Source organism: Sceloporus undulatus, chromosome 4, assembly GCF_019175285.1.
Source record: "Sceloporus undulatus isolate JIND9_A2432 ecotype Alabama chromosome 4, SceUnd_v1.1, whole genome shotgun sequence".
In the NCBI taxonomy this organism is placed as follows: domain Eukaryota; kingdom Metazoa; phylum Chordata; class Lepidosauria; order Squamata; family Phrynosomatidae; genus Sceloporus; species Sceloporus undulatus.
The window spans coordinates 245,830,321-245,845,077 of record NC_056525.1 but is presented as its reverse complement, the minus strand read 5'-3'; the positions used below and the strand labels follow the sequence as shown (position 1 = coordinate 245,845,077).

The 14,757-nt window shown below is 40.5% G+C and overlaps 1 protein-coding gene across 10 annotated transcripts in view; it reads left to right on the top strand.

Annotated features, from left to right (window-relative positions):
• The window catches only part of TSNARE1 (t-SNARE domain containing 1), a 485,050-nt gene that overhangs the window by 253,544 nt on the left and 216,749 nt on the right, over positions 1 to 14,757 (top strand). The window lies entirely within an intron of this gene.

The window sequence follows — 14,757 nt, the reverse complement described above, 5'->3', positions numbered from 1 at the left end:
CACTTTTATACAGTTCTTTTGGCGATCCCACTGCCGAAGTCAAGCAACAGCTATCATTGGTCATTTTAATTTAGAGGTTCCTGCTCAAACAACTTTTCCACCACATTCCCATCACCATGTTGTTTGTACTATAATTCCAAGACATCACATTCTTTCACACAGACCGTTTTCCCTTTTCCCATCCCTCCGAGACAGGATAGCATCCAGATGGCCAGAACTATAAACATGTCTCTCTTGTCACAGCGATAGCATCCCACCTGGCTGTCTCACAAATAATCCCCCTTTCCTAGGGTGTTAACCTGCCCTGGGTTGATTATTAAAATGGCATAGCATTCACAGTAATACTTTTAGCAAACTGTATAACATAATCCAATATTGATCTCTAATGAACTTTATCATAACATATATCACTTTTATATATCCTCATCCCCCTTCATAATACAGTATAGGGTTGACTCTTTTCCATATATACAATCAACTACTCTTTACATAATCAGGCATCCATTTCATCTAGCATTTGAAATCCATTTAACCCACCAGTCCACTTTAACATCAATTCACCGTTGGGTATAGCATATAATATTCTTATGACAGTTAGTTCCCAAGCATACTATAGTGGGCCTTTGGTATCCACTGGGGTTTGGTTCCAGGGCCCTCTGTGGATAGCAAAATCTGTGGTGCTCAAATCCCACTAAATATAATGGATAGTAAAATAGTATCCCGAATATAACATGGCAAAATCAAGGTTTGCTTTGTGGAATTTATATGTTTTTTGAATATTTTCAAGCTGTGGATGCTTGAATCTGTGGATAAAAAATCCATGGATATGGAGAGCCACCTGTATATAACAACTGGGTTGGACACTGGGCATCCTAACAGATAGATATAATGGTAACAGGTAAGACATAACAGGTATGACGGCTGTTAACATGTGAACATCATCCAATAATATAACCCTCCTGTCTCAACTACAACCCTGTGTCACTGTTTACAATCTGTGCACTCCCAATTATATTTCCAGAGTTCTCTAACTCTGCTCCATGGCATGGGCCATAACGGTTATGGGACATGACACACTCAAACTATGTTAAGCCCAAGAGGGAAGATATTATTGTAACAAGGAGAGTCTTGAAGAAAAGCCCTCGCCTGTGCCTCAGGCAGACTGAAACAGGTGTAAAAGGGGTCATCTGCAAAAAATAATAATCACTAAAAACAATTTGGGAGCTAGGGAGCCCTGGGGGGCATGAATATGGACACCAGGCCACCTGTAGTTCAAAGACCCTAAGCAATAATTACTTTGAGATGATGATGGGGGACTGGTAATAAAAGGTGGATTCACATCATTTCCCCCTTATTCTTTTTATTAAATCATTTGTTAACACATAAACTATATTAACACAAATGACATGTACATCAAAAACAATATAACTTATAGAACATATATACAAAACACAAACAAAGAATGACTTCCTCTCCTGCTGGTTGATATTAACATTGTAAAGTTTCTTTCATTTCATCAATAACTTATATTTAGTTCTCTACGTCTTTTAAATAATCTTATTATTCAATTATTCATTTATCAAATTGGCTCAGATATTCTCAGTCATTTAAATTTTCACATCACTCCATTCTCTAAAGAAAAGACTGTTATTGTATCCCATTTATCTCTCCCAAACTGTATTGTTTCTGGACTGTGTTCTGGATATGGGTATGCCCACACTGATGTCTGTCAATGATACCATTAATGAATATAATTAATGTGCATTACTGTACATTATAGTAGCCCAGAGTTACTTTCTGTGATTTTTTGTGAGTAATTTCTCCCTATAAGCAATTTACTCTGAGGTTAGACATGACTCTTTACAAATATTAGTTAACAAACCTAGTTGTGTGCACTTAGCTTTCACTTTGTTTTTTCCAGTAATTATGGTATTCTGAGTACAGCTCAATTAATGATAATGTCAATCTTCTTGCAGTTTAATGCTACAATTTGAGTTATCATTTAGGTTCAAAGAACTTGTAATTAGTTCCTTTCCTTCATGAACTAACTACATTACATTCTAACATAGTAAGATAATTTCAGTTTCAGTCTCACTCTCCTTTTTGAAAGTGTAATAGTAAATTTTAGTTGTTTTTTTATCATTTTGGGGAAATAGCTTTACAAGGTGGAAAAAAAATGGTCTTTTCTGCTAAATAATTAACATTTATGTATAGAAATATTGTTTTTATTTTCCACAGAAAATGTTGTTTTCTCCACAAAAGAGTCGTGTGAATTTTGCACAGAATAAGTCACAAACTATAAAGACCTTTTTCAGTCTAGGATTTATCTCAGCAGGTTTTCTTGACATGTACTTTTTGTTGTTGTTGTTGTTGTTGTTGTTCAATTTCTTGTAAATTTCCCAATCTGCTTTCCATCCCTAATAGCTATGTCTTCCTTCTTTCTCCTGCGCCAGTGTTTCCGCAGCCAGAGAAACCACAGGAAAATAATAATGCTTGTAGATCTTCCTTTTCATAAAGACTTTAAACTAAGAATGAACTCTTGTGTAGGACTGCAGACTAAAGCACAAGATTGGATTAAGAAATATAGTCTTGGGTCTCTCTAATTGGATTAAGCTAATTGTTTGGGGGCGGATATGGGAATATTATTAGCTCAGCAAGAAATGTGGTGCTATCAACACTATGAGAAGAGCATAAACATTACAGAACTGTATAATGCTGGCTAGATTTTTCAGCAGGGAAGAGGCACAGAGTGAAAGCAGAGAGAAGATCTAGGCCTAATTTAACAGGAGCACCAGCTTCCATTCAATTGATGGGAATTATATGGGGGAGTTTATCTCCAATGCTGCAAAGTGTGTGGTGTCTATGGAAATATGTTTGCAAGAGACAGCTTATTCCTAGACTGGGTCTGCACAGGCCAGCGTACTCTGAGTGTAGCCTGGAGTATTCTGACTTCAAAACTGCCCCAGCATCCAAGTTACCTTGGGAACTCCATTGTGATGCTGGATGGCTGTTCACATGTGTGTCCCACTGCGCTCTCCACTGTGTTACAGTAAGTTGCTTATTCTGAGGTCAGAATGAGCCATCCAGCATTGGTCAGATGACAGAGCACCTGATCTCAGAACAAGCAACTTGCACCAATGGTGGCACAGCAGGACACTTTGTAAACATCTGTGTGGCATTGCAGTGGAGGACTCCAGAAGAACTGGAGCAAAAGATAACTTCTAAAATACAAACAAACAAACAAACAAACAGTTAAGGGGGTATATGGTGGATTTGGTGCTAAACTAGCCAGACATCATCCAGATACTGTAGTTCACACCAGAACTGGGGATTGAGCCCTGGGTTATCCTGACACCCTCTGAATGGAAAGGGGAGGGGGACATTTTATTTGCTCATATACCAGAATTCCATAGTGCCTATAATGGAATTCCTTAGCACTGAGCCATGGAATTTAAAGTGGTGTCCAATTGTTTTGTTTCTGCAGTATGCAAGCAGCCTAAGTCTTTTCAGGTTCACTCAGGAATCCCAAAGTATGAAAGAAGATCCATGCCCAAGAAAGTGTGACTTGACCAGTCTCAGCTTATTTAGAATAGTTTCATTATGGAGGGAACAGAATTAGTAACAAAGCACATGAAGTACGTCCCGGACTCAGTCCCAAGCAAGTCATGTATGCAGGGGTGGGGAAAATCCTAAGGATGTGTTACTATTCAGAGTTATTGTTTTAGCAAGAGGGACCGCTTTAGTGATAACAACAACGTTAACAGCAGGATAACAAGTACAGAAAATCAGGCTCCAGTAGTTAAAACACCTAAAACATTTATTAAGAAACTGTAGATCCTGTCCAGAGACAGACATTGTCAGAACTGGCTAGCAAATGTTACAGTTGCCTAATTACACTACATGCAATTTGAAATTTCATAATTCTTATTCTTATGCGAATTTCAGAATTTAATTCTTATTCTCTACGATCGATGAACATGTCTCCTCTCTTTCCCATACTACCCATTGCTTTGTTGTTGAGCTCTGATTTTTTTCTCATAGAAACAATCTCAGAACCATAGAATCAAAGAGTTGGAAGAGACAACAAGGGCCATCCCTCTTCTGCCATGCAGGAACTCACAATCAAAGGACCATTGAGAGATGGCCATCCAGCCTCTGTTTAAAGACTCCAAAGTAGGAGACTCTACGGCCCGATACAGATGGGCCCTTTGTGGCATGCCCATGATGGGCTAGGGTTGCTCGGGGGTGTGGCGTGCACACACTCCACAACCCTAGCATGTCATGGGTGCGCCACAGCTGGACGGCACCATCTAGGTGATGCGTGCAGCGATGATGTGCGAGCAGCGTAGCGTCCACACAGGGCTATGTTGCTGGCACGTCATCGCGCCATCACTGGCGCTTTGGCGTGGTGCAAGTACACCACAAAAAAGGAGCCACTTCTACACGCTCCTTTCTTGCAGTGCAGCAGCGTCGTGCAATTTGGTTGCTGCAGCACTGCCACGGAGCAAGGAGAGGTGCCTCCCCGGCGCCTCTTTTTGGCATTCTGTACCACACCTACCACTCTCCCAGGAAGCGTGTTCCACTATCAAACAGCTTTTATTGTTAGGAAGTTCCTCCTAAAGTTTAGGTGGAATCTCTTTTCTTGTCATTTGCATCCATTGTTCCATGTCCTATTCTCTGGAGCAGCAGAAAACAAGCTTGCTCCATCCTCAATATGACACCCCCTCAAATACTTAAACAGAGCTATCGTTATCACCTCTTAACCATCTTGAACCATCTTTGGTTCATGCTACCCAGCCTTTCAGCAGTATCTCAGCACCTATGTCTAAACTCACCATGATGTACTATTTCTGCCATACAGTCCACTACATCTGATTTCAAATATTTCATTGCAGGCATGTTGCCTTTACAATTCCTGACAATAACTTCAAGTGAGTGTTATCTCACTGTTATCAACAGTGCATGCGCACGAAAAGTTTCTGATTGAGAGTCAATATGGTTAAAGATAATATTCTGGTTGGTAAAAATGAACAGTGGAGCAAGCTAGAAATGTTGCATTTTACAACAACAAGATTCTGTAGAAGAAGGCCCTGGGAAAGCAGCCAAACTAAGAGGCATTTGCAGCATTAGGACACATCCAATTTCTTCCCACCACTGCCTCCTGTAAAACACACATTCATTGTCTATAGAATTAGCAAAGGGAAAGGGTGAGAGGGTGAGAGTAAGAATGACTATAAAGATGGTTGTGCCTTTCCCTTTCACCCTTCACAAAGATGTAATTACTTTTATAGTTCAAAAGAAATGGCCTCACAAAATGGTAGAAGAGGAATATTACATGGTTCACTTGCTGGTTCATGGAGCCTATGCCTTGTGTTGTTGCTTCATGCTCTGTTCTGGGCATTCAGGGAATGGTTAGGTAGATCGGATTGGAAGTAACATAAATTACAATTTTAGCTACCTAGTTACCATGTCTGTACATTGTGAGCCTTCAAGTCAATTCTCACTTATGGTGACCCTAAAGAACCTTTTCCTGGAAAGATTTGTTCAGAGGAGGTTTGCCATTGCCTTCCCATGAGGCTGAGAGCATGTGACTTTGTCCACCACTGATTTAAAACATTTTTTTAAAGTTCAGTTCAATTCTCCCTAATATTGAACTAGCCATCACTCCCAGACGATAACCACTTCCTTTCTTGAGCTGCTGAATGATGCTTATGCCATCTCCACTTCTCAAACTGTATGATTTGTCATCACACTTTCTTGTTTATCTCCAAAAAATGTGTCTTCTTGCACAATGAAAGAAAAATGATTGATCAACTGGTTGGGAGGAAACATTTAAATGTATTTTTTTTAAAAGAGAGAGAGAGAGAAAGTGATTGGCAGACCCAGCAGGGATCTATCCATCTTACTCTAGATATGCTGATGTAGATCATTTTGAGCAGAAGGAAAATATAGCTTCAACACATGGCTAATGTTATGTTACATTTGGCTGTGAGACAATCAAAGCCAACAGCTCTATGTACTGCAAGCAGACACATCAAATTTGTGTCATCTAAATGTTTATGACCCCCAATCTAAATGTTGTAAATGGCTGCAGCTCAACCTATAATCTATTCACACAGTGCCTTAAGAAATAAATAAAGAGAGTGGAGGAGAGAGAGAGAGAGAGAGAGAGAGATCCAGCTATGAGACAAGGATGAACTGATATAGTGGAACTTACTTAAGCACTGACTGAATAGAGGGCATGCTTATCAAATTTGCAGATAATAAATTAGGATGAGTAGCTAATACACCCAGAGGGCAGGATCAAAGTTCAAAATGGCCTTAATAGATTAGAAAGCTGGGCCAAAACTAACAAAATAAATTTCAACAGTGAGGAATATAAGGTACTGCATTTAGGTAGAAAAAATGAAATGCACAGATATAGGATGGGAGACACCTGGCTTAACAAGACTATGTGTGAAAGGGATTAAGGAGTCCTAGTAGACCACAAGTCTAGATTGCACTTTAAAGGAACGTCTTGATGGTAAGAGCAGTTTGGCAGTGGAACCAATTTCCTAGAGAAGTGGTGGGGCCTCTTTCTTTGATTTTATTCTGAAAGAGCTGGACTTCTACCTTCTAGGGATGCTGTATCTGGGTTTTCTGCATTGAACACAGAGTTGGGCAGGGCATCATTTTGGGGGGGTGGGGGTGGGCTTCCAACTCTGTGATTCTGTAGTGGTGCCAACTTTGCTTTTCGAAAACTTACTTATTGGAACTGTAGTTCCAAGTAATTACTGTTCAAAATAACATTCCAAATAGTGAACATTTGGATCATTTTCATTTTCCCCCTGCACATTTCTCTACAGTATTATATCCCTTTTCCCAGATGGTGAATCCAGCACTGTCACATAGTATTCCAAAAAGGACTACTTTTATTTTTAGCTCCTTTCTTAATAAGCCTGAGCATGAAATTTGCCTTTCTCCCCTGTTGCTGCACACTGAGTTGACATTTTCACTGAGCTATCTCAAAATTTTTGTTCCTTGATTCATTACTGCACAGTCTACTGCTATATGTATGAAGCCATTTCTTCTCTTCTCTTCTCTTCTCTTCTCTCCTCTCCTCTCCTCTTTTCTTTGTGCTGTTATTCCTTGTTGTACCTTAGTAATTCATGCACTTACATCAAATCTTGTTTACCATAAATACACAAAGGAAAACAGATACTGAGCTGTAGGACACTTGGTCTGATCAAACCAGTTTGTTCTTACATTCTTGTAAACTAGAAATTTTATTGCATTCTCCACCAAATGAAGCTCTATAAATAATCTTGCTACTTATGCATGGTTCAGCATAATGGCAGAATATCAAAATACTCCATCAGTATGAATACATAGACATACATTGTCACATGTACACAGGCTGACATCTTGTTGGTGCCATATGCAAGTGTAAGTTCATGTACACCTGAACATGTGCTTAAAATTATTGGTATTCTCTCCCTTCTGCTACAATACAATAGCTTTGCCTCCATGATCATTGAGTGGAGAGTGTGGGGTCAGGTAAAGCATTTGGCTATGTCCCAGAAGACTCTGGTAGATCTCAATAGGTGATATTGTTCTTCTCTGATCTACCATTCTCGGTTCTCAATAAGTCACCAAATGGCCACAAAGAAGGGTTATCACAGCAAAAGAGTGAGAACTGAGGACTGAGAAGAGAGCCAACCCTTCTGTGGAACTTTTGCTCAACATTCTGCGATGTAGGATCTTGGCCATATAACCTACATTGTGCTTGATTGTGTGAATTCATGGTCTGGTATGTTGGTTATACCACACCACCCTTTTGCTAAATACTGACATTGTGCAACTACCTATGTATCTGCCACTATGCCTGCTTTTTTATGTCCAATGTTACATTGAAGGCACTAACAAATAGTTTGACATTACCAGGAATATGCAGTTGCATGGGTTGATTTCTGTAGTAGGTAATTCCCAACTAGAGTAGACCTAGTGAAACAATTGTTGTGTACTGAGTCAACATGTCAGTAGATCTAAATGATGCAATGCCTCTATTCAAATATTCTTGTCAGGGCTAACAATAGGATTGCAAGAGATCTCTCCAACTGCCTGTTCTCAAGGTACTCCATGATCAAGAGAGCACTGCAGATGTCATTCCTAGCAATGCCAAGCTGTGTGTGTGAGAGAGATTGTCAGTCTTAACTATTCAAATAGATAGCTGTGTTAGTCTGGAAAATCAGTATGCAAAGGGATCTTGCAGCATCTTTCTGACTAATTGAAAGATAGAAGTTGGTAGCATGATGTTTCATAGACATGAGCCTACTTCCTCAGACTTGTCCATTACTACTCCTATTCCTACTACTATTACTTAAATGTTGCACAATGAAGAATTGTCCCAGTTTGCCTTTGTATAAGAAATATGTTAGTAGCATCATAGAACTTTGCAAATTGACAGAGAAAAGAGAGGGAGAGGGAGAAATCCTGGAGGGAAAAAGAAATTATTCCATCTGTTCCTCAGACGGAGAATTTTCTCAGAATAATAAATGGCTGCAGTTGAAGTTTCTGTAGTTGCAATATTTAGCACAGAGCCAGAGAAGAGTTTAAGCCCGAACTGTGACATGATTGTGTAGGGAAATCTATTTTGAGGTCATTTTGACTGGTTTCTCATAATCACTAGATATAATAGTCATCTTCCCCTGAGATCTGTAAAATCGGATTCGTATGGTCTAATCTAAACCCTATTTGGAAGTCAAAAGACGGATCCTCCATTAACATGGACTTTGCATCTGAGCCAGCAACCTGCGTTTGGGTTCAGCAAAGCTCTTGAATGCTTGCTTAAATGTTTTCATGAATAAGGATTGGCTTAAGCAGATGTTTGAATTCAGTGTGCTTTTGCAAGGCTCAGCAGACTCAAGGTTATATTACTTAGGGGATGTGCATCACCTTCAAATTTGGAATTGGGTCTTTTCTTTTCCTCTAACTTCAGGAGGGTAGTTAGATGCATCAATATATTTTTGTGTTGACTAACTGGCCAGGATCCTACAAATGTAAATTTACACTCACACAGTTAGATGTTAGTCATGTTACACCACCCTTCTGGTGAATTCTGACATTGTGTGATCAGTTGCACGTTGATCAGTGCGCTTACTTATTCTGGTGTGCAGTGGAGAGGCTTAAATCCTATTTTTGCGGTTGCAGTGAATCAAGTGGTACACTGAAAGCATAGACAAATAACTAAACACCATCCATGACTGCAGAACTCCATGTGCAATGATGACCCTTTCAGATTCAATTTATACATCTGAGAATTAAATACTTACATTACATAATAGCTGAAAAAGCACAGCTAAATGCATAAGGAAACTTATGTATGCAAAACACCAATGGGGTTCAGCCAATGTCTCCTCAACCCATTAATACACAAACTGATCTCATGGCAGAGGTGACATTCAAGAGCAAAGTATTGCTGATAATGCTGTAGCATCTCAGTTGCAGAGAAGCCTTTCTATTTGGCCCTTTTGGATTGTTTTCCAAGCTGGCTGCTAGCAAAGGATGCATCAACACTGTAGAAGTAAAGCATCTTGACACCATTTTAACTGCCATGGTTCCATCCTACAGAATCCTGGGATTTGTAGGCAGGTGAGACACCAGCATTCTTTGACAAAGAAGGTTAAAAAGCTTGTAAAACTTCAAATCCGAGTATTCCATAGGATGGAGCTACAGCACTTAAAGTGGTGTCAAATTGCATTATATCCACAGTGCAGGGTACAGTGCAGATGTACCCAAAATGAATTCCAAAGGAAACAAATGTGCTGTATTACATTTATGAAGAAAAATAATCATGGGGCAGGTGGCACTTGGCTAGGTGAGAGTACATGTGGAAAGAATGTAGGGGTCTTTGTAGATCCCAGGTGAAACATGAGTTAACAGTGTAAGCAGCCCTGGTGGTGAAATGGTTAAATGCTGCTATTGCAGGCAGAATGTTGTAAGTTTGAGCCTAGAAGAGGGCTCCAAGGTCCACTCAGCCTTGCATACTTTCATTGGTTGGTAAAATGAGTACTCAGCTTGTTGGGGGCAATTGGCTTACACATTATAAACCACTTAGGGAGTGCTAGTTCACTGATAAGTGGTATAGAAATGTACTTGCTATGGCTTTTGTTATATCCAGCACCATAAAATGCCAATGCAGTTCTAGAATGCATTGAAAGAGCCATAATGTTCTGGTCAAGGGAAACAACAGTACTTTTTAGTCTGTTTTCGGTGGATCTCATCTGGAATGCTGAGTCCAGTTCAAGCCACTACAGTTTAAGAAGAATATCGAAAAGCCATTACAGGCCCAGAGAAGGACAAGCTGGAAGCCAAACCCTAAAAGGAATCATTGAGAGATGGGTGCATTTAGCCTAGAAAATAGAGCACTAAGACATGATATGATAGCCATAGTAAATATTTGAAGGGATGCCATGTGGAAGATGTAGCCAGCTTGTTTCCTGCTGCTCTAGAGACTAGAATATGAACCAACTTTAGGATGAACATATAGGCTGTAAAAGCTGCTAGAGGATAGAATAAATTGTTTTGGAAAGGGGTGGGGTCTCATTATTTGGTGGTCCTTAAACATAGGTTGAATGGACATCTTTCAGGAGTGGTTCAGTTGTGCATGCCTTCATGGCACTGGGTGGGACTAGATGAATGTTGGGGACACTTCCAGACCTATGATTCCATGCTAAGTCTGTTTCACAAGGAAATAGTAGAGTGACTTCTGTTTATCTAATTTTTATCTAATGTTTATCTAATACAAATCTTGCTGTTCTCCCATGTTGTTGTTTAGAATTTGAGTGTGCACATCTCACACTTACTAACAACAACAACAACAAGTGCTAGTTTTTATGGATTGACAGCTGCCCAGCCAAAAGGACTGGAACTGCCAATTCTCTCTCTAATTGTGCTAATAAAAAGTGTGATTGGATGATACATTTGTTTGCTTTTAGTTGCTATTAATAATGAGCTGCTGATCAGTGTAGCGTGTAACCGCTGCACTCTAGAAGTCACAGGAGTATTATTTCTTCCTCACCTTTATTTTAACCTTGCAGTTTCTCCCAGAAGTTAAGAAAGCTGCTTAGCATAGCTGTTTCATTAGGCATGGTTGTGTCTGTGGGGGTTGTTATTGGGGTGTTCTCCAGCCATGAGCCTGAATCCTGTTGGTGTATTGCACATGCATGAGTTCTCCCTGGAAACAAATGGACCTTTGTGTCTGATGTGGAGCATACACACACACACATCCACACACATCCCTCCATGATAACTGTCATCCTTCAGCCTGTGAGGGAGTGAACAGGCAGGCCCAGCTCCACCAGGGCTAGCCTGAAGAAGAAGAGCCCTCCCTCCAGTCCTTCTGCTTTGGTTCAGGCCTCAGAGGGAGAGAAGAACCACTGGACTTCATCCCCTTTACTATCACCATTCCCTTCTCCTTTTGTGTTGTGTCTTTTAGATTGTAAGCCTGAGGGCAGGAAACCGTCTAAGTATAAATAATAATTGTAAGTTGCTCTGATAGCCATTAGGGCTGAAGGGCGGGTTATAAATAACATAAATAAATAAATAAATAAATAAAGTTACAGAAATGTATTTGTGCATGTGCCATTGGATATCCATACATATGGATGTACATAAGATGTGTATGTTCATTTCATAGAATCATAGAGTTGGAAGAGACCCCAAAGGCCATCCAGTCCAACTCCCTGCCATGCAGGAACTCACAATCAAAGCATCCCTGACAGATGGCCGTCTAGCCTCTGTTTATAGATCTCCAAAGTAGGAGACTCTACCACACTCTCTAAGGGAGTGTGTTCCACTGTCGAACAGCCCTTACAGTACTGTCAGGATGTTCCTCCTAATGTTAAGGTGGAATCTCTTTTCCTGTACTTGAATTCATTGATTATGGGTTTTGTTACACATTTCGATGTACATTCAGTGGTACAATGACATTCCACCCAAGGGAGCACAGTATTATCAATGTGTAACTCTAGTGTGTGGATATGCCCTGGTGGCGCAGTGGTTAAATGCCTGTACTGTAGCCACTCAACCACAAACCATAAGGTTGTGAGTTTAATACCAGTGAAAGGGCTCAAGCTTGACTTGGGCTTGCATCCTTCTGAAGAGATGGCTAAAATGAGTACCCAGCTTGTTGGGGGCAATTAGATTACACCTTGTAAACCACTTAGGGAGTGCTTAAGAGGTATAGAAATGTACTTGCTATTGCTATTGCTTTTGTATACAATACAACCCTGATGTGGAGTATCAGCCATAGTTTTCATGTACTTAATTTGACCTTTGAGTCTGCCTTTAACTGTTAAGCTCTGGTATTTGAAAGTTTGTCATCTTTCAAGAGTGATCCAGGTGCAGATGCCTGCACTGACAAGCTTTCCTTTCAATTATACAGTTCTGAGACTCTGATTCCTATGTCAGCCTTGATTTTTTTTTCAGTTCCAGTTTTCCACAGTTAATTCTGCACCTGCCATTTGACACAAGACAGTAGAATTGTTCTTTGCAAATCTAACATCTCCTTCCCCTTTACACAGGGCATTTATCCATGAAGAAATGCACATTTAAAACAGAGAATAAAGGAGTACATAGCAGTGAATAGCAGCGCATCATAGAAGGGCAAGATAGCAGTGTATGACATCTGTGTATGTTGATTAATAGACAGTTATGTACACAAAGAAACTATTGTTGTAATTTAAGTAGAATACAATGGCTAAAGTCATTTTTGGTTCAGTGAAGTGTAGCAGTGCTACATACAGACCAACATTAAGCTCAGATGTATACCACCACTACACTGGACTTTACCATACAGTGGTACCCCGGGTTACGAAATTAATTCGTTCCGCGGTTAATTTCGTAACCCGAAATACCTTCGTAAGCCGAATTCCCATAGGCGCTAATGGAAAAATAGCTCTCTGCTGCCCTCCGGTGGCGGAAAATAGCGCCGCGGTTTTTTCGTAACCCGAAGAAACCTTCGTAAGCCGAAGCAATAAATCCCTATGGGATTTTTTCGTATCCCGAAAAATTCGTAACCCGGCGCATTCGTATCCCGGGGTACCACTGTACAGCCTAGATGGCTACTCTTTGCCTCACAGAGAGTGAGAAGGATTGGTGAAGCATCTGGCTATGTCCGCTGTAATGCCCCCGTCTGGCCCAAATTGATCCTTGATATCAAACCTCCACATTGAAAGGCATGCCAGTCAAATAGCTTCAAGATGCCTCCCAGGGGAAGATAAAAGGGTCTTACAGAGATCCAGAGGACTTAGCCAGGAAGCCTTGAAAGCAAGTAGGCAGAAAGATGCATCTTTGAGGTGTAAATTGATTGGGAGTTCAGTGATGGGACAAAAGGTAACTGGCATTTGGTGGAAATTTGAGAATCAAAAGGACAAGCCATCTGAATTTGCCACCTCTTTGTGTACCATATTGTGTAGTACAGCTAACGTTAATGGCTCAGTTGGTTACTTGGGTTTTTCCTAGTTTCCACCCATGGAAACTTCCACCTGAGGGTCCCAGAAATCTGCTCACAAGGTGAAAACATATACAGGAGGGCTGTTTGCTCTTTGTTTTCAGTCTTGGGTGAAGTCAGAAGCCATGATTTTACCTAGACTTCTAACAATTGCTAACATTCTGAGTCCACCTTCTCTGCAGTTTTCCCTCTCACCTGGACTTCCAGTTTCTGCATTGGTAAAGTATGGTCCCCATCATTCTACTCTATCCCATTTAGCCTACCTTTCATTTGTTAGCTCTTGTGAATGTATGAGTGTGCGCCTTGTGTGGTTGTTGTAATCCCCTTTTGCTATATTAATGAAAATACATTTTTAACTTGCATTCTGGAATCTAGTGTCTTAGAACTGGTAGATGCAGGTAAAAGACCCCCTGCTTTTTAAAGTCATCAAAAGTCTTTTTGCTGCTCCCTTGAGCTAATTCATTAATTCCCCTATAAACATTAATTTGGAGCAATTTAGGTAACACCCGTAGCTGGACGTGAAATGATTCCATTCGCTGTGAGATCTGCCAGGGTCCTCCTGAGGGCTCAGTGCTGGATGCAAACCATTTTTCATGCAGCTACAGGCACACAAATAAAAAGATGCTTCTCCAATCCACTTGCTCTCTATGAGGCTTGGAATGGTTTGCAGGGCATAGGGGAAAAGAGGCTTTGGGTTCTCTGGAGGGAAGAAGGAAGTATCAACTTTTGAAGCACCCAGAAAGGGACAAACACAGGTGAAAGGGGAAAAATGTATGTATGCATGTGCCACTAACAGATGCTAATATCCTCTCTTTAATTCCACTTTAACTGCCATGCCTCAATGCTGTGGAATTTTGGAACGTGTAGTTTGCTGCGGTGCCAGAGCTCTCTGGCTGAGAAGGCTGAATCTCACACAAAACAAATCCCAGAATTCCATAGGATGTGGCCATGGCAGTTAAAGCAGTGTCAAACTGCATTATTTCTGTAGTGCAGATTAGATAGTAGAAGCAAGGTGTCTTCTTGACAATGCGTGTCAAATTCTCTTTTTGATGACAAGAATGTTAAAAATTCTTCATCCTCTTTTAGGCCATGAACTGGGTGTTGTTGCTTCCCTTGCATTTGCATTTCTATGTGGGTGCAAAACACAAAGCAGAGCGGCAATCTTCCAGCCTTTTCCCAACCCAGGAAACAGATAATGCTTCATATTCATATTTGACCCAAGGCAGGATTTCCCTACTGGGGTAGCTTTCCACACTCTGAAGTTC